We start from the raw sequence: 26,223 nt of genomic DNA, 5'->3' as shown, positions 1-26,223 counted from the left end.
TAGCACCTGTTGGGAAAGTTATAGAGAGGCAGAGTTTAACTTCATACATAAATAAGTTATCTAATACATTGATAATTTCTAGGTATAGAATAGATGGCCTCAAAATGTAGTAAATCCCTTGATCCTTTTTCAGAGCAAATATTTAAAAATTAAAAACACATGTAAAATGCAGGTTGAATGTCTTTCTTTCTTTCTCACTAGACTTTGCATAATTTCTAAAAGAGACTTTTTAACCTCCAATCTTAAACACACAACCTGAGTAGACAGTTAACTTCTATTAAACTCCTTTATTAGTGAGCTGATAGCTTCCTACTCATTCAGAGTTTAACCATTGGCACTCAGTTTCCATTAGCTTCTCTGGATTAACCCTTCCTCTGCTTGCTCTCTGGGTCTCTCTGAGAGAGACAGATTTCCTCATCACGTGGTTCCTCTGTTCTCCAGATGGGGCTCTGTCTTCCTTTGCTTTCTTCTCTCTATCCTACCAAGGGGAACTATTTAAGAGGATGTGTGCGCTTTGTCTCTAAGGAGAGTTCATGACTTCCTTCACATCTCCTTCCTCTCATTAGAATGAATAAGAATCAATGAAAAGAACATTTATTCAAAGATAAGGTTATGTATGGCTTTAATATGATGTGAAGAAAAGTAAAATCTGAACCAGCATGAGGCTACATGCTCTCTTCCTCTCTCTCTCTTTCTCTTCCCATCTCTTCTGCTTTTCTCTTTTCTCCCTCCTCTATTTCTTGGATCATTGTCTTTATTTTGTCTTGACATTAAAAGTACTAATGGTAGGAAAGGAAAGAGGCCTCAGTCTTGCTCCCACGAGGGATAAGGATTCTTTCCCTTCTATTTTCATCTTTTCAGAAAACAAGCAGAATTCTGGGAGGATTTGAGATATATGAGATGACACCTTGTTTTCTCTTTTGTTTTGGGCCTAACTCCTGTCAGCAAAAGAAATTTTGTGGCTCCATGAAATTTCCATATGAGATGCATTACCTTCAAAGGACAATGGTAGGACTACAACTGGTTTCTAAATGAAAATGATGGAAGCAGGAAGACAATCGGATGTCTTTAAAGGGCTGAAACAAAATAATTGCCAACCAAGAATTCTATACCTAAAGGAAGACGTTCATTTAGAATAAAGACCAAATAATATTTTTGCACAGAAATGAAGAGAGAAAACTTGCAAACATAGAAATTCTAAAGAAAGTATTTTAGGTGGAAGGATTTTTACAGAAAGATTTAGGCCAATCATTTTGATCCCAGATGAAAGTACAAAAGTGCCAGAATGTGAAAATCACTAGAAAGGGTAAAATACGGACAATCCATATAAAACAATTTAGTGGCTGGATGATAGGAAGGGATGAGCTATGATGGCACATATTTCAGGGTTCTGGATTAAACAAATCTTATAATTCGCTTTCATATATCATATATCAGTTTCTGGCCTAATTGAATCATAGCACCATATCTCTTGTCACCCCAAAAGAAGCTGGGATAAATCTATGCACAATGCTGGATTGGTTATCGAGTTACCTCTGTAAACCTAAGTAATTGACTTTATTAGAACAGGCACAGTTAAAAAAAATGAAACCCAACAGAACAATGCATTGAAGAAAACATAAACGGAAAGAAATACTTATTTTGTGTTGAACACCTGACTCAGGTCTCTCTGTATCACACTGGAAACTGCAGTCATAAAAATGATGGGCCAATTCTAAATACTTTATTCACTACCATTTTGTTTTAAGACAATAGATTGGACTTAAGTATATACACTTAAGATAAATCTGCATTCTAGTTTTCTTTTTTATATTAATCAAAATTACTTCACTTCTTGGAACTTGTTTTTAGGGGGAGGGTATGGAGGAAAAATATGAGAATGAACCAAACACTTGAAGTGGAAACCTTACTTAGAAGTAAAATAATGAGAATAAAAAGGGCCTAAATGTTATTTAGTCCACAGAATTCTGTAAGTTTGGAAGAGGGATGGGTCTAGGTAGGGGTGGGCAGAAGGCAGGTAGTGGTCTTCTCATTTCTTCCTTCAGCCAGAGCTGACCTGGGTATTCAATTATGATTGTATCTGAAGGAAAGTTTCCATTGATTACATGGAAGGGGGCAAAAACCACTTTGCAAATTAAATGGCAGCCGCTGGTCTAGTCCAACCTACTCAATGAGGAAACTGGCTCAGAGGGGGAAAAATAAACAGCATACTTTATATGCCAATTTTCTGGAGCTTCAAAGCAATTTTTTTTTAAAAAAAATGAACATAAAGCTTTATTCAGTAGACGTACTTATGTGTGAAGCTTTGCATTAGTCAGGTTAAGAAAATTACCTGGATAATTTCACTGACAAATATGTCAGTAATCTGAAATGATTTAGCATGGGAGTAATGACACTTTGTATTTTAAGTACAGTTAAACTTCTTAATTACAGACACTCTAGAGACTTAGAAAAATTGCTACAATAATGGCATGCCATTAATTCTAAGGAAACACAGCTTCCTGGGTAACACCTGCTCAGCACATACACTTGCCAGGTTAATATGGAGCAGTGGAAATTAATAGTTTCCTTGATTTAAGCCACAGTGAACCCCTGAAATCTCTACTCAACTGCCCTGGAGCCCACCGTGGTTCATTTCAATACGTTATGTTTATATGCTTACATTTCATAATTTTCAGAGGTTGAGAAAAATCAGTACAAGTATCATGTATTGGTCATAAAATAGGCAGAAGCTGACTCTTCAGAACTGCACATTCTAAAAATGAATCTTTTTTTAAAAAGTAATATGTGCTCATTGCAAGATTATAGAATAGAAAATAAAAAATGGCAGACCGCATATAACTTTCACTTCCAACTACAAAAGTTGAGTAAACAGTAATGCTCTTTTTATCACTTTATATGTGTATGATGGGCTAATAAACATATTTATGTTCATTTTCTTCAGCTTTGATCAAATTATCCTTCAACTTTAACTATGAAAGCTTTCAGATCATCTGGCACTTAAAATTTAGGCAGAATTTTGCCTTCATAGGCCCACAGTACTATTCCACATACATCACTGTAAGAAGAAAATTTCAGCCATGCAATGCATCTGTGTTCTTTAATATCAGTATGGTAATAATAGCAGTAACTGTCTTTACAAACATTATCCCAATATCATCCATCCAACAACCCTATAAATACTGCAGTTATATACGTTTCATAGATTTAGAAACTTAGATGCGAGGGGAGGGGGAAAAAGAATTTGTCCAACATCACAGAGTTCAGAGGGGCTAAGCTGAGCCTAGAACCCTACTTCTAACTGTAAAATCTAGGCCTAAAAAGACTGTGATCTTTAACTCTGCTTGCAATACTGTGGCCAGGAAAAATATTTTCTCACATTTGAATAATAATGCTTTGTAGTTTACTAAGCCCTTCACATCACCTGGTTATATTGGATCCATAAAACTCCTCAGTACGGTAGGAAGGTGAGGAACATAAAGAGGTTGTAACACATTCATTAGTGTGAACACTGTTTTTACTCCAAAATGCTTATTCCTTTCTTTCCATTAAACCACACTTCTCCCCCATGCAGTAAAATACTTATAATGATAATAAAATAATGTAAACGTGTTGAATGCCTACCATATGCCAAGAGGCTTCTCTCCTCTCTGCTATTATTCTTTGCTGGAATATTTTAACATTTCTTTAACATTTTTATGTCTGCAGTAATGCTAACAGGCCCACAATTGTTTCAGCTTTCAATTTCGAATTATCTTTACATTAGGCACTACCCCACACATCTACAAACACTCTGGAGCCCTGCAGATCATTCCTTTATCCTTTTCTTGCCATTCCCAGTATTACTAACCTAGTACAAGATCTCTTCATTTCATACCTGAATTACTACAGCTTCCCAATCAATCTTCTTGTCTCCTTCAATTTTATTTATCTTCTGCTTCTATATAATATTTTCCCTCAGCTGCAAGCTCTTGAGAAAAGTAACTTATCTCACGAATTCTCTTTCCTTCCCTGTAATTAAAGCATTTGTGTTAGAAAAAAATACTGAAGTTTCTTAAAATTCTGATATTCATGGATTCCTGTAGCACTCTTTTCACCAAGTCACTTCCCTGCTTAACCATCCATGACTTCTCATTACCTGCATTTTAGACTCCTACATTTTTAAACTTCAGAAAATGTTCTTCAATTGTGTATCTTTCTAATGTTTTATCCATTTTTATTCATAATTTATTCCATGAACGGTAAGTTGATGTCAGTCTGCACACTATGCTCTTCCCACTCCCATAAAAGTTGTAAGTCTTATAACTTTCCCCCTTGCAGATCACTGCAAATAGAAGAGTATAATCTGACATAATAAAATAAGCATGTTTAAAATATTTCAAGAGATAAAAGAAGGACTAGAATCAATAATGGAAAAATAGGACCTTATAAAAAATAATAAGAAAGATTCAAAAAAGAACAAAATAGATTTTTTAAAATGAAAATCTAAATGGTACAAATTAAAGCACACATTAAATACAGCTCATGAGAGAATCAGTAAACTGGAAGATTGATGCCTGGAGATCACCCAGAATGCAAAACAGAGAGATGAAGAAGAAGAAAATTTGAAAAAATATTTAAAAGATGTGAAAGCCAGAATGAGAAATTCCAATAATAAATCTACTAACAGTTGTAAGGATTGAGGGAGGTGAGAAGGTGATTTCAAAGAAATAATAGTTGGAAGGTTTTTTTCAATTAAAAAACACATGTACCCATAGATTCAAGAAGCACTGATTAGAAAGTTGTTATAGAAAATAAAAATAAATCTACTCCTACATAGATCCTAGTGAAATTGCAGAACCTAAAAGACAAATGGAAAACATGATATGGAACAAAATAAAGATAGATTATCTCCATAAGAATGGATTAGAGTGACAGCAGACTTATCCATGACAACAGGTTCTATAAGACAAAGAAATAGAATCTTCAATCAACCTACAATTCTATACTGTACTAAATTATTTTATGAGAATAAGAATGAAATAAATACCTGTCCAGGAAATAATAAAATCACATAAAACCGAAAATCCATAAATGTATTCCTTACCTTTAAGAAATGTATACACTGCTAGAGAAAATGATGCATTCATTTTCTCATTTCTTTCCACTAATTTATTATCTTATACGAGATATATTCATACAATTCTTTCTTCACCTTGTTTTCTATTAACATACTTAAAATTCAACCTTGATCAAACTACTTTATACTTAAAAATTCTCAAAAGTTGGCTGCCTAATATTATCTAAATCAGGGGTCAGCAAACTTTTATCTCAATATTTTAAACATTTTGTAAATATTTTAGACTTTGTGCACCACATACGGTCTCTGTTGCATATTCTTCTTTGTTTTTTAAAATCCCTTTAAAACTGTCAAAACCATCATGTGTATGTCACATACTGCACAAAAACCAGTTATGGGCAGGACTTGTCTGGGCCATCTTTTGCTAACTTCCAATCTAAACTCTCAATGTGTCATTCAATGTCTACTTTCTGTAGGCTTCCTCCAAAATACTATACTACAGAAACATCCTATTCTGATGTATTTAACAGAATAAAGTATGTTCACCACAAACAATAGCAGAGGAATATATATATTGTCTTTCTGGACACTCCCAAAATGCTACAGGTTGACCAGGGCATGGGGAGTTTTTGGCCAATGGACTCCAGAAAAAGTTTCTTTTTAACAGGGCTGTGATTTAAAAGTGAAGCAGTTAACTAGAGGCTTTTTTAGTCCTACTTATCCTTGGAACTATGTTCATATGTACCAGAACACAGAAATTCACAGGGTTTTCCTTCTAACCAAGAACAATCCAGTTTAACAATCATGTTTTGTTAATACCCTGAGCAGATCAAACACTAGTTAATTGCTGGGATTGCAAAGACGGATAAAACAGTCACTTCCCTGAAGACTTCAGAAGCTACAAAGAGAAGTTAGGTGAATTAGTCAAAGAATGACATTTTAAGTTCATGGTCATCATTTTCAAACCATTGTTTATTAAGAGATGGTCAAAGTCAAAGTTTAGAAATTAATCTTGAACACTTACCATAAGCCACTTAAAAAACAAAAACTAGACACTTCTGCCATATAGAAAAATATTTATTTAATGGCTCGGTTTTCTTTTGATTATAATTTATAAGTAACACAAAAATTCAAAATGTATCTGTTATTTCCTCAGGTTCTTATTTGTTCAGGTACATCCTTGTCTTCTTCCTATCAACCACTGCACTTAGGGAGGGTTTAAAGACTGTTCTAAATCACTCCTATTTTCTGCAGAGAGTGTGGCTGTCTGTGGGTTGTGGTGTGTGCGTGCCAGTGTGTGTGTTGGGTGGGAGTGGGGTGGGAATGCGTATTGCTGTTGGTAGAAGGATGAAAATGTCTCCCATAACAAACAAGAAAATTGCTTTGCTTTCTTGATCTTTTAAACAACCGAGAAATCCCTGTGAATTCTGTTCTGCTTCCAATCATCAATTACATCACTCAATCAAAACCCCAGTGCAATCGCCTTCCAGCTCCCCACATCGCTGAGGCTACACGACATAACTCCAGCCATCTCGGCACTGAAGCCAGAGCATTAACAGAATGTATCAAGTTACTTGTGATGCTTCATTCACCGTAATCAGAGAAAGAAGTCAAGTGGGCACATTTATCATGGTGACCGCCGAGTTTGTAGGTGAGACACTCCGAAGGGAGAAGATACCTTTGATTAAGTTAAGACAAACTATAATGGATGAGAGTTCTGTTCAAGTCCAATAAATCACCAGAGCCTTTCTAGGCTAGCAGAAATAAGAATCGTTGGTAAATTAAAACTTGCCGGAGTGGCTATGCTGATGCCTTTATGTGGATTCTGCCCAGACACCTCTGCAGAGGAAAGCTAGGAAAGGAAGTCTAAACAGTCTTGAGAGGATATTTGTGATTGATGACTACAAAAGGTATTACCCATTGGACTTATTCAGGGCTATGCTTTAATAAACCTTGGTCTCTTTTCACTGTGGGGTACAGTGAAAGGTCGCTGGGCTCAATGTTAGCAATCTGACAGGCCGGCGGAAATGGCAATGGTTTGGATCCATCGTGCATGGGGACCAGCATCACCTCAAAGGGGCTGGGAGTCAGAGGGTGTCATTTGAAATAAGAAAGTAGGAACTTTTTTGTTTTGGGTTTCTCTGTGTCTGTAAATTTTTGGATTTTTTTTCTCTGGGATTTTGAGACCATGAATAAAATATGAGTATAGTCTATTTCTTTTTCCTTAATGAGAGATAGCCCTGGATGGTAGGACATTCCCTGCACAAAGAAAGCCATGCTCTGGATTTATTAACACTTAGCAAATGTTTATTCGATGCTGAGTAATAAGGAGGTTTGCCGGTGCAGCAAGATAAAAGGCTTCCCCACTTTGTGTTTATCCTCTGGGTAATGAAAAAACAAATTGGCGATTTTGTATTTTTCCTGTTGGAAATTCATAAGGTCACCCGGGGAAAGCAGAGAAGGTTAACTGGCATGAACACTTGCCTGTAAGCAGGGTGTCAGGAGAGAAAGGTCACAAATGGATGAAATATCCCAAACCATAACCAGTACTGCTGTAAAGGCAGGGCTGGAGGAAAAGAAATTGCATTTAATGAAAGCAGAGCCTTGGGAATAGCACTGACTGGCATGCAACGGATCCTGTGTTTTCAGCGTGCATATGTTAAGAAAACCTTTTGAAAAGCCAGTAAAATAATATCCCCCTTGCGAAAGCTCCTTCACATTTTGCCACCTTCCACTGTCTCCCATTCTCTTGGGGTTTTTTTTTCCTTTTCTCCCTTTGTACTCTGTTCCTCCACCCCCTTTCTTTTTCAACTCTCACTGCAGAGAAAAGCTACTTGCTAAGGGTCAAAGGTTGGCAGTAGAAGAGGCTTGAAGAATCCGAAGCTATAACCCTCGGATGATTGATACTCTACGCAGAGTACAGTGTGTTGGGGCACAGAGTGTTCAGACCTGCTTTAAGCTTTGTTGCCAACTTTCCTTAATGTGGAACAAAACTGATCCTTTCTTTCCTTTGTTAGACACCAACTCATGAGGAACTAAAGAAACAGGATTTCTTGCAATTTTGCAGAATATTTTAGTGGGGTATTTTGTTGCAAAGTTACACTGGTGATTCTCTCTGAATGAATAGAACAGTTTGGTTAATGATTCTGTTAAGTTACAGGGCAAAGGCCCGGGTCATTTCCTGGCTGCAATCTTATTTCTCTGTCCTGGGGGGAAAAAATTGCCTTTCTCCATTCCTTTAAGACTCCCGATGCTGCCCCACAATGATCTAGATGGATTAAAACTTGAAAGAAGACTCTTCTGGTTGACTGATTGCTTTTCCAGAATGAAAAATGATAATCCCTATCTTTGATGCCTCTGGTGGAGACAGTCAGGTGATGTTTGTCATTAGAATAGGAGAACTGAACGAAGAATGAAAGAAAAAAAAGTGAGAAGATGGAAGGGGAAGAGAGAAAGACTGGAAAGAGAAATGGAAAGATGGTAACAGCGGAGGATCATTCTATGAGAAGGAAGAAAATTGTAGAAAAGGGAGACAGAAACTGGGAGAAATCAAGGTGGAAAGTAAGGTTGGTATGAGAGAGTGGGCAAGGGTGTAGGAAATATGTTCATTCCGAAGAGGATAATGTTGGACTTCAGTTATTCCCCTAGTTTTTCTGTCCTTCACAAGTGGAAAATTACAGGGTTCAAAATGGAAATATATAACCTCTTCACTGTGTATCTGGAAGGAAAGGCAGACCAGAAAGTGCTCAGAGGAAAAGGCATCATGTGCATGTGACTTCTGAGCTCTGAAGCTTGGGGAAAGCTATGGGCGAGTCACAGAATCTCCAAGTTGAAGGGGACTGTGGACGTGTATCATGTCTAATTTGCTCATCTTGCAGATGAGAAAATCAAGGTCCAGATTGTCACAGGGGCTTATCCAAAGTCGAGACAGCTTGTCAGAGTGATGCAGTTGGGGGGTCAAACCCAGATTATCTGCCTCTCTGTCATCTGACTTCTACAGCTGCTGCTGGAGTTGACCATTTATGGCTCTTTGCAGGCGCCTGGTCCCTGACAGAGCTCTGGGCTGCTGCCAGCTGCTCACCCCTCACAGCTCTGACACTGGAAACAATAGGGGGCCACTAAAGGTTTCCAAGCAGGGGAGGGATGTAACAAAACTGGGCTGGCAGACGATCATTCTAGCAGCTGAGTGTGGTGAGCAGGTGGAGTATAAAGAAATCACAACACCGTAAGGCCCCGGTAAAGTACCTGTGTGACCTTGAACAAACCTGCTAAGCCCTGAACCCAATTTTCTCATCTATAAAATGATGGTGTTAGGTGGTCCCATGTACCTCTGAGGTTTTGTAATTCTGAACCACGCCTTTCTGCAGTCGTGGCAGTTAACGTTCCTTAATTGCAACAGCTGACAGGCTATGACATGCCTGTCGTTGCTTTCACTCAATGTTAGCCACACGGGCCTGAGGTACATTGGCCACTCTGCAAACAGATCCCTGAGAAAAATGGCAACTTCAGTAGCTTCCCAGAGTCTAGACCATGGACTCCAATTGGAGAAAAGATGAGAATGCACAGAAGTCTGATTAGCTCTACTCTCTTTGATTAATGAATATTATTCCAGGTAATAGCCTTAAAATACAAAGAACCTACAAAGCGAGAGACTCTACCCCAGTTTTCTCAACACCAACCAGCTAATAGAAGTAGAACTATAGAGGTTCTGGCCGAAGTAGCCCAGTAACTGATTGAAGGCAAAGAAATAACAGTCAGTGAATTCTGTCACTGATGACATTGTCACTATGAAGAAAACCTAACTCCTTAATTGTTTCAATTCAATGGCTCTCTTATTTTATGTTTTAAAAGGTGCCATTTCAAGGAAAAGGCCATCTCTTGGCAGAATTTACCCTTTAAAATCGGGTTGATAATGGCCCATTATATAGAGAAAGGGGTCAATGATGAAAGTCTGGAAAATAGTTAGCTCTTGTCACATATGAAGATAACACAGAATCCTCCAAATCATAAAATGCTAGGTAGAGAATATTGTTCTGATATTTTCAGAAAAGAGTGTGTTTAATGCTCATAAAGCATTCTCTGATATTTGAGAAAAAGTTGGCTACAAAGGCTAAATAAACAAACAGCTTTGGAATGTTGATTAAAGACAGGGGAAACTAAACCAGTATTTAGTGTTGGATAATCAAATTTTATATTCACAACCGATGGAGGGGCAGAAATGATGTCAAAGGAAATGGATTTGTCTGGAAGAACTAGGTAAGCATTGAACTACCCACTCAGAAGTACAATAGTGTGTGTGTCTCTGACTCACTGATCAGACTGAAGAAAGATGTGGAACTAGAAGGCGCCATTTTATTTTTCACTAGGTTTTTTTTTTTTTTTTTTCCTTAAGAAATTCACAGTGAAATTAGGGAATTAGCTATTCCACACCCAAGGCTTTTATTTTGATGATAACCATTCATCAGAGATTTCCAATTATCTTAATTGAGATGACTTCTGTTTGATTCCTTGATAAGAGGTTTTTTTTTTTATTTCAAAATATTATGAGGGTAAAAACATTGAGCTGACATGTATTGCCTTTGCACCATCCAAGTTATAGCTACAAACGTGCCCATCCCGAGTGTGTACCACACCCATTAGGTGTAAATTTACCCATCCTCTCCTCTCCCCTCCCTCCTGCCTAACACCTGATGAATACTACTTGCAAGTGTGAACTTCAGTCTTGATAAATTAGTATCAATTTGAGAGTGAGTACATGTGGTGCTTGTTTTTTCATTCTTGTGATACTTCACTTAGAAGGGCTACAGCTTCATCCAGGATAATACAACAGGTATTAGTTCCCCATTGTTTTTTGTGGCTGAGTAGAACTCCATGGTATACATACACCACATTTTATTAATCCACTAATGTATTGATGGGCACTTGGGTTGTTTTCACATCTTTACAATTGTGCATTGTGCTGCCATAAGCATTTGAGTGCAGATGTCTTTATTATAGAATGACTTTTTTTCTTTTGGATAGATATGCAGTAGTGGGATTGCTGGTTCAAAAGGTAGCTCTAACTTTTAGTTCTTTGAGGTATCTGCATACTACTTTCCATAGAGGTTGTACTAGCTTGCAGTCCCACCAAGAGTGTATAAGTGTTCCTATCTCTCTGCATCCACACCAACATTTGTTGTTTTGGGACTTTTTGATAAAAGCCATTCTCACTGGAGTTAAGTGATATATCATTGTGGTTTTGATTTGCATTTCCCTGATGATTAGAGATGTTGAGCATTTTTTCATGTTTCTTGGCCAATAGTCTATCTTCTTTTGAAAAGTTTTTGTTCATGCCCTTTACCCACTTTTTAATGGGGTTGTTTGAGTTTTTCTTACTGATTTTTCTCAGTTCTGTATAGATTCTAGTTATCATCCCTTTATTTTATGTATAGCAGGCAAATATTTTCTCCCATTCTGTAGGTTGTCTATTTGCTCTAGTGATGGTTTGTTTGGCTGTGCAGAAGATTTTTAATTGGATCAGGTCCCGTTTATTTATTTTTGTTGTTGCTGTGATTGCTTTTGGGATCTTTTTCATAAATTCTTTGCCTAGGCTGATGTCTAGTAAGTGGTTTTCCAACATTTTCTCCCTATTCAATAAATGGTGCTTGGAAAACTGGAGAGCCACATGTAGAAGACTGAAACAGGATCCACACCTCTCACCTCTCACAAAAATCAACTCACGATGGATAACAGACTTAAACCTAAGGCCTAAAAGCATAAGAATTCTAGAAGAAAATGTTGGAATAGTTTTGTCTTAAGTACTATGCAGCAATATTCAGATAAGTCTAAAAATCCAACTAAACATTAACAGTGTGAGACCAACTCTGTCAAAAAAGTAACCCAAGATGGGAAACAAAAGAACAAAAAGAAGGAAGTATTAGTTCTCTTAAAAAATATTTATCTTGGGCTTCTATAGGCCTGGCACTATGCTATAAACATATAGATAGATCCCTGTTGAGTTTTTGGAGATTTCCTTTGAATACTGTGTTGAATAACATTACGTAGCAAATGCTTACATTCATAACTTCTTGGAAGTCATATATTTGATTAATAGAGAAAAGTAACACACTTTTACTCTCTGTTTTAATTTCTGATAGTGTTATCACCATAGATAAATATATGTATTTCTTCTAAGCACAATTTTTAAAAAAATCTCATGGATATGCAATTTTAAAATAAAGATATTAGCAACATTACCCTTTTGTCACCTCTCTTTCTCTCTTCCTTTTTTCCAATTTTTTTTCAGATGTAGGCTGTAAAACTGTTATACTTTTACTTTTATATTATCAAGGTTGATAGTATTTACATTTTGTTCTCTAATTATAATGAATATAATTTTGCCTAATTGTTGAAAGCACTTACATTATTATGACTACGTATTATAAATATGTTTTACTACAGAGTCAATGTTGCGCTCCACTTCCATCTCTGTCTCTCTCTGTGACACTAAAAAATAGACCGTTTCCAGAACCAAGGTCAAAAGAGTCTTTATTCTAACACTTCACCAAATTCCAATGTGTTTTATATTTGGGAGAAAATATTCTTGTTTGCTTCTGGAGTTTTTAATTATCTCTTGCCTTGAGACAAGAAAAATGTAATTGATATTACCCAGTTTGTAATCACTCTATTCTTTGGAATCTTCTGTTCTTTTCTTCCTGAAAGCACGCTCTTTGGACAATGTTTTGTTCTATATTCAGCCAATTCTTTTTTGGCCTGTTGTATAGCGGTCATCCTGATCATTCTTTTCATTGGACTTTGGTTTATTTCCCCCATTTCTTATATCACACATGTTCATTTTTTCTAGTTCTTAACCTCCATTTTGCTAGACTACATCCTCAAATAACTACTTTGAAATAAGAAAATAAACTTGAGTGCCAACACATTTGAAAATGATGTGACTACTCACATTTGGTTATAAGTTTGAATAGGTATAGAATTCTAGGTTCAAAATAATCTCTCAGAAATTCGAAGGCTCTATTTTATCATTTTTGAGTATTTATAATTGATAGTGAGATGTTTGATGATGATCTTTTATTCTTTTGCAAATTACTTGTTTTTTTTATTTTCCTTTGGTAACTTGTGAGATCTCTTTTATCTTTGGCATTAGGACATTTTAGAAATTATAGAATGATGTTTCTTGTTGTAGATTCTTTCTCTGGCACTTGAAAAACTCTTTCGAAGATTCATCTCCCTTCAGTGCCAGAAATTTTTGTTTATATTTCTTCATTTTGTTTTATTTTAAAATGTTTATTTACACACAATCTACTTAGAGAAAAATTCTCAAGTCACAAGAGCATACCTAATATTTTTTCACAAGCTAAAAATGTTCTTGTAACCAGCACTAAAAACAGGAAATGGAATGATTTCAGTACCCCAGAAGACTTCCTCATGCTCTGTTCTAATCACTCTGCCAAGATAACCATTATCCAGGAAGATTCAATTTTTCTGTTTTTATCTTTTGTATAAATGGAATCAATATATCATTTTTAACTAATTTCCTCCTATTCACATTTTTCATCCTTTTTTCTGGAACTCCTAGTAGTCAGAAGTTGGATGTTATAACTGACACTCTATAATCTGTTCTCTTGTATTTTTTCCTATGTACTGGGACATACTATTAAGTTATCTTCTAATATTTCATTTTTGGGCCATTTAATTTTTCAATTTCTCTCTACTTTCTTTGCTTTCTGTTACTTTTTCACATCATCTATGTCATTGATGTAAATCTGAGTTGCTGTCACAATAGGTCCCAAAATATAGTGACTTAAGTAATACCAAACCATATTTCACTCTACGTAACTGACATGAAATGGACGGCGTGGTGGTTGTGCTACCTAAAGCCATTCAGAAACCCAAGTTTCATCTCTCTTGCCATTGTGTCATCCCTTAGGGTGTTGTTCTCATTTGTAGTTAAGAGCTAGGTCACAGCCACATTCATACAGACAGTAAAAGGAAAGTCCAGGATCGTAGTGGCACATGTAGCTTCTTCTCACATTAAATAGAGTAGAGCTCAGTCATCTGTCATAGCTAGCTGTGAAGGAACATGGGAAATATATTGTCTAGCTGGATGCCATTAGGAAGAAGAGTAGAATGGATTTAGGGAGGAAAACTAGATATTGGGTATACCATTCTTTATTTGTACTATTGATAAAATATCTTCTCAACTTTCTGGGAAAACAAATAGGATTGTCTTTCTTTATTTTTTCTTTCTCTTTTTTCCTTCTCTTTTATCCTTTCTATCTCTTCTCTTTTCTTTTCTTTCTCCTGAATTATCTCTGTTTTCTCAGTGATCATATTTTTTTGACTATATTGTTCCCTCACTTCAGACTGGTGCTTTCCATAAAGTGAACCTTACTTGTCTATTCAGAGGGTTAAGACTAAAGAAAGATAGGAGGGGAGGCAAGATGGCTGACTACAGACAATGGTTACCAGATTGTCTTAGAAAGAAGGAAAAGCTTCAAATGGAAAAAATAAATAAATAAAATAACCCAGGTATAATTCTGAGGGAAAAGTGCTAGAACCTACTGTTGATTTCCACGGGAAGAGGTTGTGGAGCAGAACAAGAAGGAGCAAAATTTCAGCAAAGATCAACCCCTGAGAAATTTGGTGCAATGTGGAAAGGGTAGGTGGTGGTGTTTGTTTTTCTTCCCCGCACACCTCTGGCAGACTGCAGGCTCCTGAACACTTGGAGGGATTTTTTACCCTCATGAGCTCCAGAGCTGTTGATGCCAGTGAATCAGGAGCTTCTTGAGAACAAAGCACCAGGCTGCCATACCCCTCAGGTTGCTCCCCCTTACCACAGACCTGAGCCAAGATGGTGGGCACCATACTGCTTTCTCTACCCATTGTGTGCCTTTGTCCTCTCCAGGGAGCTTCAGCCCTTAAGTTTTCTTGTCACTGGTCCCCACACAAATATTTCCCAACTACTGCCCAGACTGTGGTGGCCACAGGGGGCCAGTGGGTCCCAGGGGTACTGGGTGAGCCCAGGACATTTAAGGGGGCTGCCTTCAAGGAAGAGGAGAGGCAGCATGCCAAGGGAGCCCCTCAGGACAAAGAGGACCAGAGTGCCAGCTCTCCTCCACTCAGACTCTTCTCCTCCTCCTCTGCCCCCACAACAGCTAGAAACACAGCTTTCCTATGTGAGTCAGCATGAGTGCCCCAAGGGACAATTGAGCCAGGGCTCTCAGGAGCTGCTGCTTCCCCTCTGTTGTTGCGTCCACCACACCAAGGCTTCCAAAAAGAGTGGGGCTCATGCCTTTCCTCTTAAAGACTGGCAGTGGACCAAGGGGGTGTTCAGACTGTGAGCTCCCTGCCCTCTGGCCCTCCCTGCTGCTACCTGCCTGGCTGCTCCTGCAGAAAAGGGTATACCCCAAGGGGAAGGGATGTTAAGCCTGCTTGAGCACTCCACAAGCAACTTGGGACCAGCACACTTCTCCCTGACGTGGTCAGGGATTGAACATGGGGGAGCAGGAGACAGGCCTGCAGGTTGGATCCGTTATCCCCAGGACTCGATTGTGTCACTCACAGGTACAGAGGGGAGATTTCTGAACTAATCTTGGGAAGCAAGGGAGCTCATGCAGGCAGAGCTAAAAGGAGAGTGCGGTGCGGGTCTGTGCCACGGCACACTTGCGGAGTACCCCTTCCCCCACAGGAAAACTTTCAGTCTCCGGTGGGATCCTGGGCAAGGAAGCTCCCAGCTTGCGGTGCCATTGCTGGTGAGCTTGTCTAGTATGGGCTGCTGCTTGCACCCAACTGCTGGAAGGAGATATGCAGGGCAAGGGAAGTAGGAGAAGAGTGAAATCCACTCCCATCTGCCAGGCTATGTATATTAGAATTTTTGCTTTGTTTTGTTTTTCCAATGACAGCTTTCAATTTTAAACATCATCTATTGACTCCCTGCTACTTAAAAAAAAAGACAAACCTGTCCTTCCTCTCAACTTTCCTATATCTACCCGTAATTTTTACCGAACTTATTATTACCTTAGGTTGCAACATCTATAACAATTATACCTTATTCTATAATATTGTTCCCTATGCTTCAAAATCTTAATTTAGGTATTCAAACAGTCAGAGCTCACAACAACACTTTTCATTATGATTTCCCCACCCATGCATTCTTTATTTTAAGTCATCTTCAGGTGGCTGGATGTAGTAACAAGAATTTTTTTTTTCAAAAAAGATTTGGGAAGGAATGCTATAATTTAGTGAAGTTTCACCTTCTTGACAATTTTTGTCCTTTTTTTTTTAATTGAAGGAACACTTGACTGGTTTTAAATTCTTACATTCAGCTTCTACTTTTGGTTAAGATGGAATTACAAGGATCAGACTTATCCACCTGCCTAAAACACAAAAAATAAACAAAACCCAGAAAAAAAGTGTATGAAACAGAGCTTTTCAAGACATTAGGCATCAGATAACAGACGAGACTGATCCCTGGAGGCCATGAAACAAGTGTAGTGAGCCTTGAGATTGCCCCAGGTGACTGTGCTCAGAGAGAGATTCCAGGTCTTCACTCAGAGAGGCAGAGACGTGGCAGAGCCTGGCAGTCCTCTTAAGTCCACTTTCCACTTTTTTTGTGCTGTTTGGTTCTTTGTTGATTTAACGAGGTTCAAGAGAAAGTAAAATAATCATACATCCACCACTTTTTTATTTCCTGGAAGATATATGTGTAGGACATACTTATGCCTGGAGAAACAATGTGATTTACAATGGTCCCACTCGGCTAGAATTATTACGTTAAATTAACTAGATCTGTTCAATAGCGTAACAAATACAGTAGCCCAGCTGAGGCAAAGCTAGATCATTTTCACGTATATTGGAAAGTGAAAGAAAAAAACCAATCAATTAGCACCCTAATATTTTAAGAACCTGGGTTTATTTATTTATTTGCCTCACAGACAAAATATCTGCTTGGTTAGCCACAAGCTTATCAAGGTTTGCAACTGGCCACAAGGATTGTAACTGACATGAATCAGCAATGTTTGCTATTCTTTTGGATCATTTTAAATAAGTATGAGGTGGAACAAATCAGAATTAATACTTCTTCTAGCAACCTCTGTCAGGCCCTTACTAAAACAAAGTATTTAGTTCCATTCACAAACATTGACTATGTATTTTCTACCTTTTCCAAGCTCTGTGCTGGGCACTGATGGTATCATGGGGAAAAATTGAATGCCTCCACCTGCATGCTTTGCCAAGTCCCCCTTTGCTACCTGGCCAATGTGTGTCCCTTTCTCAAAATTTTCCAGGTCCTCATATCTCTGTCTCAAGGGGTGCTGACCAAACCAGTAGCTGGGGTCCATAAGATGCCCCAAGGAGTTGTGGAAGTTATACCTATGGGGTGGTCCTGAGCCCCAGAGCTAGGACCGAATGCCAAGAGGAAGGCCTAGCAAGCAAATCTCTCCTGCTGGCTGGTGTGATATCCCTTTCCAGGATGATGTGAGATGCTGAGAAGGTGCTAACTCATACTGTTTATATGACAGAAATCCTCAGGAATTTACTTGGGACCCTGCCTACCTCAGAAGCAAACCTCAGATAAGGAACACGCTTTCTGTTAGAGAAACAGAATGTTCAGAGGCCCAGGGACAAGAGAGCACAATGGAGCTAGGCCAGTCCTTTAGATGCCAGGAAATGAGATACTGTGCATCCCATGGGAAAAAAGGCAGACTTTACATTATGGTCAGTGGGGAGTTAGCGAAGGGATTTAAATGAGAAAGTTACCTGATCCGATTAGCGACACTCTACTTCAGCAAACTAATAGCAAAGAGAATGCCTACTGAAACAGTGAGAAACAGAATGACCAAGGGGAAAAATTTAGTCTTAAAGTAAAAATTGAAAGGAAAACTTAAGTTTTGCCTTCCTCCAGATGAAGATTTGGGTAAGGAGGATATGGAATTTCTCTATGGCTTTCTGAGAGGAAATGAGCTTCATTTATATTAGGAGAAAATTTGTCGGAACATTAAGAAGACATTCTTTCCAATAAGCAGGTAATGTAGACGTGATTCATCCATTGTGTTGCTGTCTCTGCCTCCGGGAACTTACGAAAAAACATACTGCCTCCTGTGGCTTCTACTAATATATTCACCTGGCCCAAAGGATGATGACAAAATAGAGCACCTTAGGAATTAGTTAAGGGCACTTTCAGTTTCAAATGACAGGGATGCACCTTGATCTAGTTTAAATACAAGGGAGGATTTATTGGCTCACATAATTAAAAAGTCAAAGAATAGTCTAGCTTTAGTCCAGAGACTCAAAATATGACATCTGGAATCAATTTATCTGCATCTTTTCCCTCTGCTTTCATTTTTGTTGTTTAAATTGCTCCAAGCAACAATACAAACTTACGTCCTACTCCTTTAGCAAACTCAGTGAAATGATAATGCCCCTCTCCCAAGAGTACCAGCAAAACCCTACAATCCACTCTGACTGCCTTGGTTTGAATCAAGGGCTCACTTGTGAAATAGTCACTGAGGCTCAGTAGTTTGAATAGTCCAGTTGGTTTCTCTTGAGTTATGCGTTTAACCCCAGAGCTGGGGGAATTGGGTCAACCCCACCTAAATCAAGGATCTGAGCATGATACAGTGGTGCTGACAAGTAATTCTCAAAAGTATCTTTAGGTAAAAAGTATTTTTAGATAAAAAGGAAGGTACGCTAGACAGTCAAAACAAACAAAAAAAAAAACCCATCAAAATAAAACACGCTCCCTACACACAAAAACAGATGTCCACTCTACTTTTAAAGTCTCTTTAAAGTCTATATTTACAGAATTTGAGATCTCAGAAGGGTGAACCCAGCCAAAAACATTTCTAGAGTCACTAAATTTTACTGTGATCACTTATGCCTTTGCTGTCATCCTCCAAAAACTTGTTATAAGTTTCCATCCTGCACACTTTACAGGGAAATGCCAAGGCATAAAGAAACTCACTTCTTGGCCATGGGTCACCCAACAAAGTGTGTTCCTGTGTATGCTCTGGACTGGAAATACCTCTTGGCAAGGAAATAATGGAGCTAGCTGCCTTCATCATAAGGGAGAACAGCCATGTGTAGCTTATGTCTGAAATAAAAAACCCAGTGTACAACTTTCAAACAACAGATTGTCCCCAGCATTGGTGAGCCATGGGCAATGACAAATGAAGCCTTCTCAGGCTGTCTCCTGGACCTTAGTTGTGTTCTGAACCGAGCAGAGCTGCAGCTGAGAGTCGCTGAGGCACTGTGCCCAGTTAATCTTTAGTGTTTGTGCCAAGACTGTCAACAAAGGGTCCCATTGTCATGGCACAGTGGGGCTATGGGTACCAGTATGCTAGGAACTGGATGGGGACCACCAGCTCATTGACTGAAATGCTCTCTCCCACCCTCTTCCAAAACGGAAATCAATGTCTGGCACTTAGCATTCAGGAACAGTTCAACAATACCAATCTCAATGTGCACATGGTTGTGAGGAAAAAGAAATGGATAAGCTAAGCAGACTTCACTTCCAAACCTCAGAGGGGTAGCAGACATCATTGAGAAAAGTCGATTTAGCAAAATTATGGCTGGTCCTGACTGCCCTTTTAATTGCATGCTGAGTTTGGTGATGACGTGCCTGATTTTCCTCATGCATTAAAAAAATAAAAGCAGCAGCAGCAGAAAGAAAAACGATGGGAACCAAGAGTCCCTGAAATTTCCTTTTAAATTTTCAGTCTCAGCACTACCACACTGGCTCTTTTTCTTTATTCCCTGCTAAATGATCTCACTTTCAGTGTTGGAGGTTTTATCTTGAACCGTTTCAGACAGTTTTCTGTTATTACTTTAATTCTCGGTAAGCTGTTGGCAATTGCTACCAAATTGCTTCATGGATCAATTCTTCCCTTATAGCCCATTAAATTTTGCTTTTTTGTCTTGAGTAAGAAGTCACAAACACATTTGGTTACATTTGGTCAGCGAGCCATAAGTCCTTTACTCCTCTTTAGAGCTTACCTCAATAGACTCACATTAGGATTTCTGAATACCCCATGTTTATGGTCTACTGGGATTCACTGTTTTTATTTGCTTGAATATGGAACCAGAAAGGAGGGTGTAGTTATATTTGTTAAATCCCGATAGTCTTGTTGTAGATTATAAAAATGGCCGCACATTAGTACTCTTTCTTTACCCAGGCAGCTTTGCAATGTGACTTTGCAGGTCCTCTTGCCAAGAAATTGGTCTCTTTCTCCCTTCCTTAAATGTAGGCTGGCCCTGCCACTTGCTTTGACCAATCACACGTGGCAGAAGTTATGATGTGCCAGTCCCAAGCCCAGACTGCAAGAAGCCACATTCCATACTGCCACTTGCTCTCCAGCTGAGCCAGCCTTGATGAGATGAGAGCCCACTGGACAAGGGCCATGGTGCTCTGCCCTACAGCACACTCAGCTGACCCAGCAGCTAAGTCCAGATACAGCCATGCCCAGCCTAAATTACTGACCCCTAGAGCTAAGTAAATAGTTGTCATTTTAAGCCACTGAATTTTGGGATGGTTTGTTATACTACAAATATTAACTGAGAGAAATCTTACCTTATTGGTTCTGGTGGTTTTTGCCATTCTTACCCTATAAATATCACCTTCTAGCTTCTATCCTAAACTGAGAAATCCTTGTTGTATGCCTAGTTAAAAAATTAATGAAAATAAGGATCTATTCCTATAGCATTTATGTCTATTATGGTGTCACTCCTCCATTAAAAGACTATGAACAGCTCCCTATTGATTTCTGAATAATTTCAAACTTACTGACCCAACATTTAAGGCCCTCCACAATTTTGTTTTAGTCTATCCTTTCAGTCTTACATCTATCACCTTCTAATCAAAAACATTCTTTTCCAGAATATCTGGACTACTCTATTTTTCCCCCAAATTATTATGCTTTCCCACCTCCTTGCCTTTGCTCACTGTTCCCACTTCCTGGAATGACCTTCCCCTCATCTCTGCATAAACTGTCAAAGTCCATTTCAAATGCTGCCTCTTTCTTGGTGCTCTTCCAAAACATCCTGATCAGAAAGGTTGAGTTCTTCCTCCCTTGGAATGCTGAAAGGCCTTGATGTCTAACTCAGGAGCCACCAAAGGCATCCACCTTGGGTTCTCATTGCTTTCTATGATGATCTGATATAGGACATCACTTCTACCATCTTTGTCATAGAACTTCTGAGTACTCACCATGGGCCAGGCCTTTTGCTGGGCACGTTATACATATTAGCCCATTGAATCCTCTTAATTACCCTACCTGGTAAGTGTTACTACTTTCAGTTTACAGATGATAAAAGTGAAGCTGAAATACCTAAATAATCAATCAGTCCATCCTAAAAATCTTGGATGGTAGACGTGATATTGAATGTGGTCTCTCACTCAGCCTCTTAGATCTCCCTCACACACCCTTGCAAAAGGACACACAAAAGTTGGCAAATCAGTGGCTTGGAGACAGTATTGGCAGAGCTTTGACTTCATATATTGGCTGAAAGCGGGCGCCTGGCTCAGAGGAGTCAACTGAAAGGGGGATAACTGCTGAGAAGAGTCACCAGGAAGAGGCTGCCCTGGAGTAGTCGGTCAATAACACTGGGGTTAGGTTGGGACTTGTTTCTTCAACTTCTTTTGCCTCATCAAGAAGCTTCTGAGATATTTTGTGAGTTATTATTGCCAGACAGTGGCTCACCACTCTAGATAGTTAATAAGCTTCCTGCTGGCTTGTTGCTAATTGTCTGGGAACTAATAACTTTTACCCTACTCTAGTCATAATGAGTTTCTGTTTGCTTCATCCAGCTTGCCCACAGGATTGACTCTGTGACTTCCAGGAGACCGGCCTTGATGGATCCGGTTTCAATACGGCCACCGCAGCCGGCCGCAGGCGCTGCAGGGCAGGTCGGCAGCAGGGCCCCAAAGTAGGAGGGAAAACCTTGGCTCTGCTGCTCAGGGGGCGTAGCCAAGCCTCTCTCCTTTGCCAGAATATAACCAGGGCCTAGTTCATTTGTTCTGAAAGCCACGTATTATTTTCTATCACGGGAGTTTCCTTCTTTATATTTGTGCATGATTTCCTTCTTAAAACAGTAAAAAACAAATGGACTTAAGAGGCATCCTGTTTAGTGTCACTGAAAGACGTCCTTGAGGACAGAAGTGTACGGATTCTAGCTTTAAATCGCGGGGAACAGCGAGGCCGACTTCGCGATGCCCAGTCTCGGGCGCAGCGATCCTGCCTTTACTCATCCTTCCGCGGGGCCAGGGGGTGGTGTCCGCTTGACAGGCAGAGCTCACTCGCGGGGTCTCGCACTCGGAGAAGGTATGGGCAGTTTGTCCTCGGACCCAGGTTCTCTGGGGATGCGGGTTTCTTGATTAAATCAGTGTTCCTGCTAAAGAGTTTGCCCGGTCTCTACCTCAAATAGAGGTTCCATCTTGCTGGAACCGTGGGTGTGGCTGCTCAGAGCACAGCCCATGTGCCTTGGGGGCCACCAGGGCAGGACTCCATTTCACCTAAAGAAATAGCTGTCCACTGTGGAGGCCTCTGGGCTGTAGGTTTTTCTTACCATCAAAGTGCAGTCTCTAATTTGGGAAATGGTACCACACCAAGCTCCTGCCTTGGTCTTTTGAAAGTCTTGACCCCAAGGGAGTTGGCACGCTGTTGGCAAACATGCTCTCGGTTCAATTCCATGCAGCAAATATCTGTAGCTCTCTGAAGGCCTGGCGGTGTGCTAGGCCCAGAGGAGAATTAGACTTGTTTCTATTCTCTAAAATCTCTTCAAGTAGGTGATATAAATACATGACATCAGAGAGACAAAAACCACAGAGCTAACGCTCCTAGTGCAAACTGCTTCTCATTGAGCTTCTCATGCTTTTCCTACACCACCCTTGAGTTTCATTTGCTTCCTCTTTCTTGGCTTTACTTTCTAATTTCCAGATCTTAAAACAGGAGAGACAACAGCTAATTCATGTTTCTTTAGTGTCTTCTCGCCAGTGACTGTGCTTCACACTGAACTAATGATCTGCCCTTTGGAAAAAGCTGTTGCTGGTGATTCATGATGGGACTCATGAATTGTGGGCTTCATGCCCCGCACATAATAGGTGCACAGTAAATCCTTACTGAGTGGAAGGAATATTTCCTATATCCAGGAAGTATAGTGAAGTGGTGAAGTACACATTCTTTAACATCAGGACACCTGAGTTTCAAGCTTGGCCCCACCACTTACTTGCTGTGATACTTTGGGCAAGTGTCTTTGCCTCTCAAAGTCTCAGTGTCTTCATCTGTTAAATTAAGATAATAATACTACCTAATCTGAAGGTTGTTACGGATTAAGTAGTAATCCCAGTATATAAGATATATTAAGCACTTGATAAATAATATTATCAATGTTATGATTTTTATTGCCAAGCATTATACAAAGTGCCTTATCTACATTTTTGCACTTAATGTTTACAATGTACAGTTTGAAATATATATATTATATACACTTATTCTCCAATGGAAAATCAAGACTCAGAGAGATAATAAATTTGTCCAAGGTCACAGAAGGCACTGACTTGCAAGCCTCAACCCACAGCAAGGTGGAAGGGGGAAGAGGGAAAGGCTCCTTATCAACTTTTTAAAAAACACTCTGTACAAAGTTTGCGGAAGGCTTATTATTTCAGAGCTGACAAAGGTTATTCTAAACAGCTCAGGTGGTCAATAAGTTTGGCTGCCCTTGCGGCAGGATAATTCAGTTCAGAGCTAAATTCCATCTGAAATCTCCTTGTGGAATGATAATGTTATTTCCCATCAAATAGGATACAAGGGCTCTCATTTCCTTTGTTAATAGAACCTTCTTTCTCTCAGGCCACTCATCACACTAGAAACCCGCAGCCAGGTTATAATTTAGGGTCTCTTCAGCAGTTTCAGGGCCCCATCCAAATTAAGTCTTCAGCCCCACCAGGTCTCCTAGCAGGGCAGGGGACACTGAAACACTTAAATACTGACTCCCTCTGATCAGCTCCCTACCAAACCGCACCTCAGACACACATACGCACGCACTCACCCAGCCAAGCCTGTCTTTGGGAGGGCAGAGGGGGCTGGAGCTCCTAAGCAGTAACATTAACAATTTTTTACAGCACATGAATATGGAATTTGGTCACTCCTGGTCCTCAACCTTTTCTGCATTTGCTTCTCCTTTGGTAAACGAGATTCCAAAAAAGCCCAGGTCTAAGTAGGTCTTCCAGTGGTGACAGTGGCAGCCCCCAATAGCAAGGTCTGCCTAGAGCTTCTCCTTATTCATGGACCTACTGTGTGCAGCATGTCTCAGGTGCTGATACCATGTCTGACCTTAGGGAGCTCCCGTTTAGTGTGGAACCCCTCTTAGTAGCATCCTTCAATGACAGTGGCTGCTGGTGTCCTGTAGTACTGGCCATGGGCCGTTCTCCCCTCAGCTTCACCAACCTCCAAGCCTCTGTGTGTCTGAGGTCTCGGAGCCCACCCTGAGCCATATCCCAGAAAGTTGCTTCTTGCTGGGCTTCGGCAGAGCCTTCTGGCAGCAGCGGTGAGAGATGTTCTCTTAAGGAACAGCATCCCAGCCTTCTGAACTGCATAAGTATGACTTCAGCTACTACTACTAATGACAATAAGTTAATATTAATAAAAGCTAGCACTGTTATGCATTTCCCACATCCATGCACTGTACTAATACATGTTAATCATAATTGTAATAAGGTAGGTACCCCAATACTCATTTAAGATATAACGAAATTGAGAACCAGGGAGGCGAAATAATTTGTTCAATGTTACTGTTTGGTAGACAGCAGAGTAGGTGTTTGAACTCAAATTCTTCTGACTTAAAAGTTCTTGCTTTTATTCTCAAACTGCCATTTGTTAAGTGACAGGTACTATGCCAAGAGCCTTGTATACATTGCCTCACATAAAGACAGGGCAGACATCAGTCCCTCTGAGGTGGCCCATGGCTGCTGTGTCCCCCGGCTCAGTCTGAGCTCTTGGACTTCGGGGGAGGCATTCTTACCCCCTGGAAGTGCTTGTTGGGATGCTGCCAAGAGCTCCAATTCTATATCACATCCCTATCCCCTCCTCTCCCATCACCCCACCCTCCTACCTCTACACAGCAAATCCCCGAAAACACCAATTTTCCCTAAGACCTGCAAACTAAACTCCCAGTGTTGACTGACCTAAGTTCCCAGAAAACTGATGATGATGAATACACTTTACACTAAATAAACTGATTTGTGGGTCTCACAGAAAGCAAACTGAAGTCAAATCTAATAAGTAGCATAAAATTCCAACTTTGATTATCCATGAGTGGAGTCCCCATGACAAATGCTTAATCCCACATGAGGTAACATATGCAAAGGGCTTTGAAAAATATAAAATATTCCACAAATGCCAAATACAATTATTCTTGTCCATGCCATGTTCACCAGCCCAGCAGTTATGTGCTGAGGAATACAAATGACTTCGAGACTAGTCTGAACCAAGCGTGATTGGGAATGCAAACCATGTGGTGGGAGACACAGTGACGTCAAGGTGAAACCCCTCACGTAACAGTCAGGAAACCTGGGTCTGAGCCCTGACTCTGCTATTAATAAGCTTGAGAAATTTGAGAAAGATATTGGCCTTCTCTGATCTTCAATTCAATAATAATTCAAAGATAACCATAATAACCATAATAATAACATATAAAATACAGTGGCAACTACTATTTATTGTTGCATACTCACTCCAAGCCATATGCTTTTCTAAGAGCTTTACACATATTATAATATCTCATTTAATTCTCCCCACAGTCCTGTGCGGTGTTATCATCCCCATTTTACAGACGTATAAACAGAGGCCCAGAGATGTTAAATGACTTATCCCTGTCCACATAGCAAGGGTGTAAGGAAGGATGTAGGCCAAATTCCATTTTGCTAATCATTCCAAAATCAAGTGGAAATGATTTGGGGGCTATTTGTGCCCTGTTTCTATTTTACTTGCAGGAAAGTTAACTATTTAGAATTCCTAAAGAAAGAGGAAAAAATCTTGTTAGAATCCCAGAGAGAGCCTAATGAGTGAAGCAGGCAGATGATTGATGGTGACATTTTCCTAATACATGGTCTGAGCTTGCCCATCTTTAGAAAATACTTTCTAGACTCAGGGCACTGCTACCAGAAGATT

Source organism: Lemur catta, chromosome 6, assembly GCF_020740605.2.
Source record: "Lemur catta isolate mLemCat1 chromosome 6, mLemCat1.pri, whole genome shotgun sequence".
NCBI lineage: Eukaryota > Metazoa > Chordata > Mammalia > Primates > Lemuridae > Lemur > Lemur catta.
The sequence above is the reverse complement of the archived record's forward strand: the minus strand, read 5'-3'. Positions refer to the sequence as shown.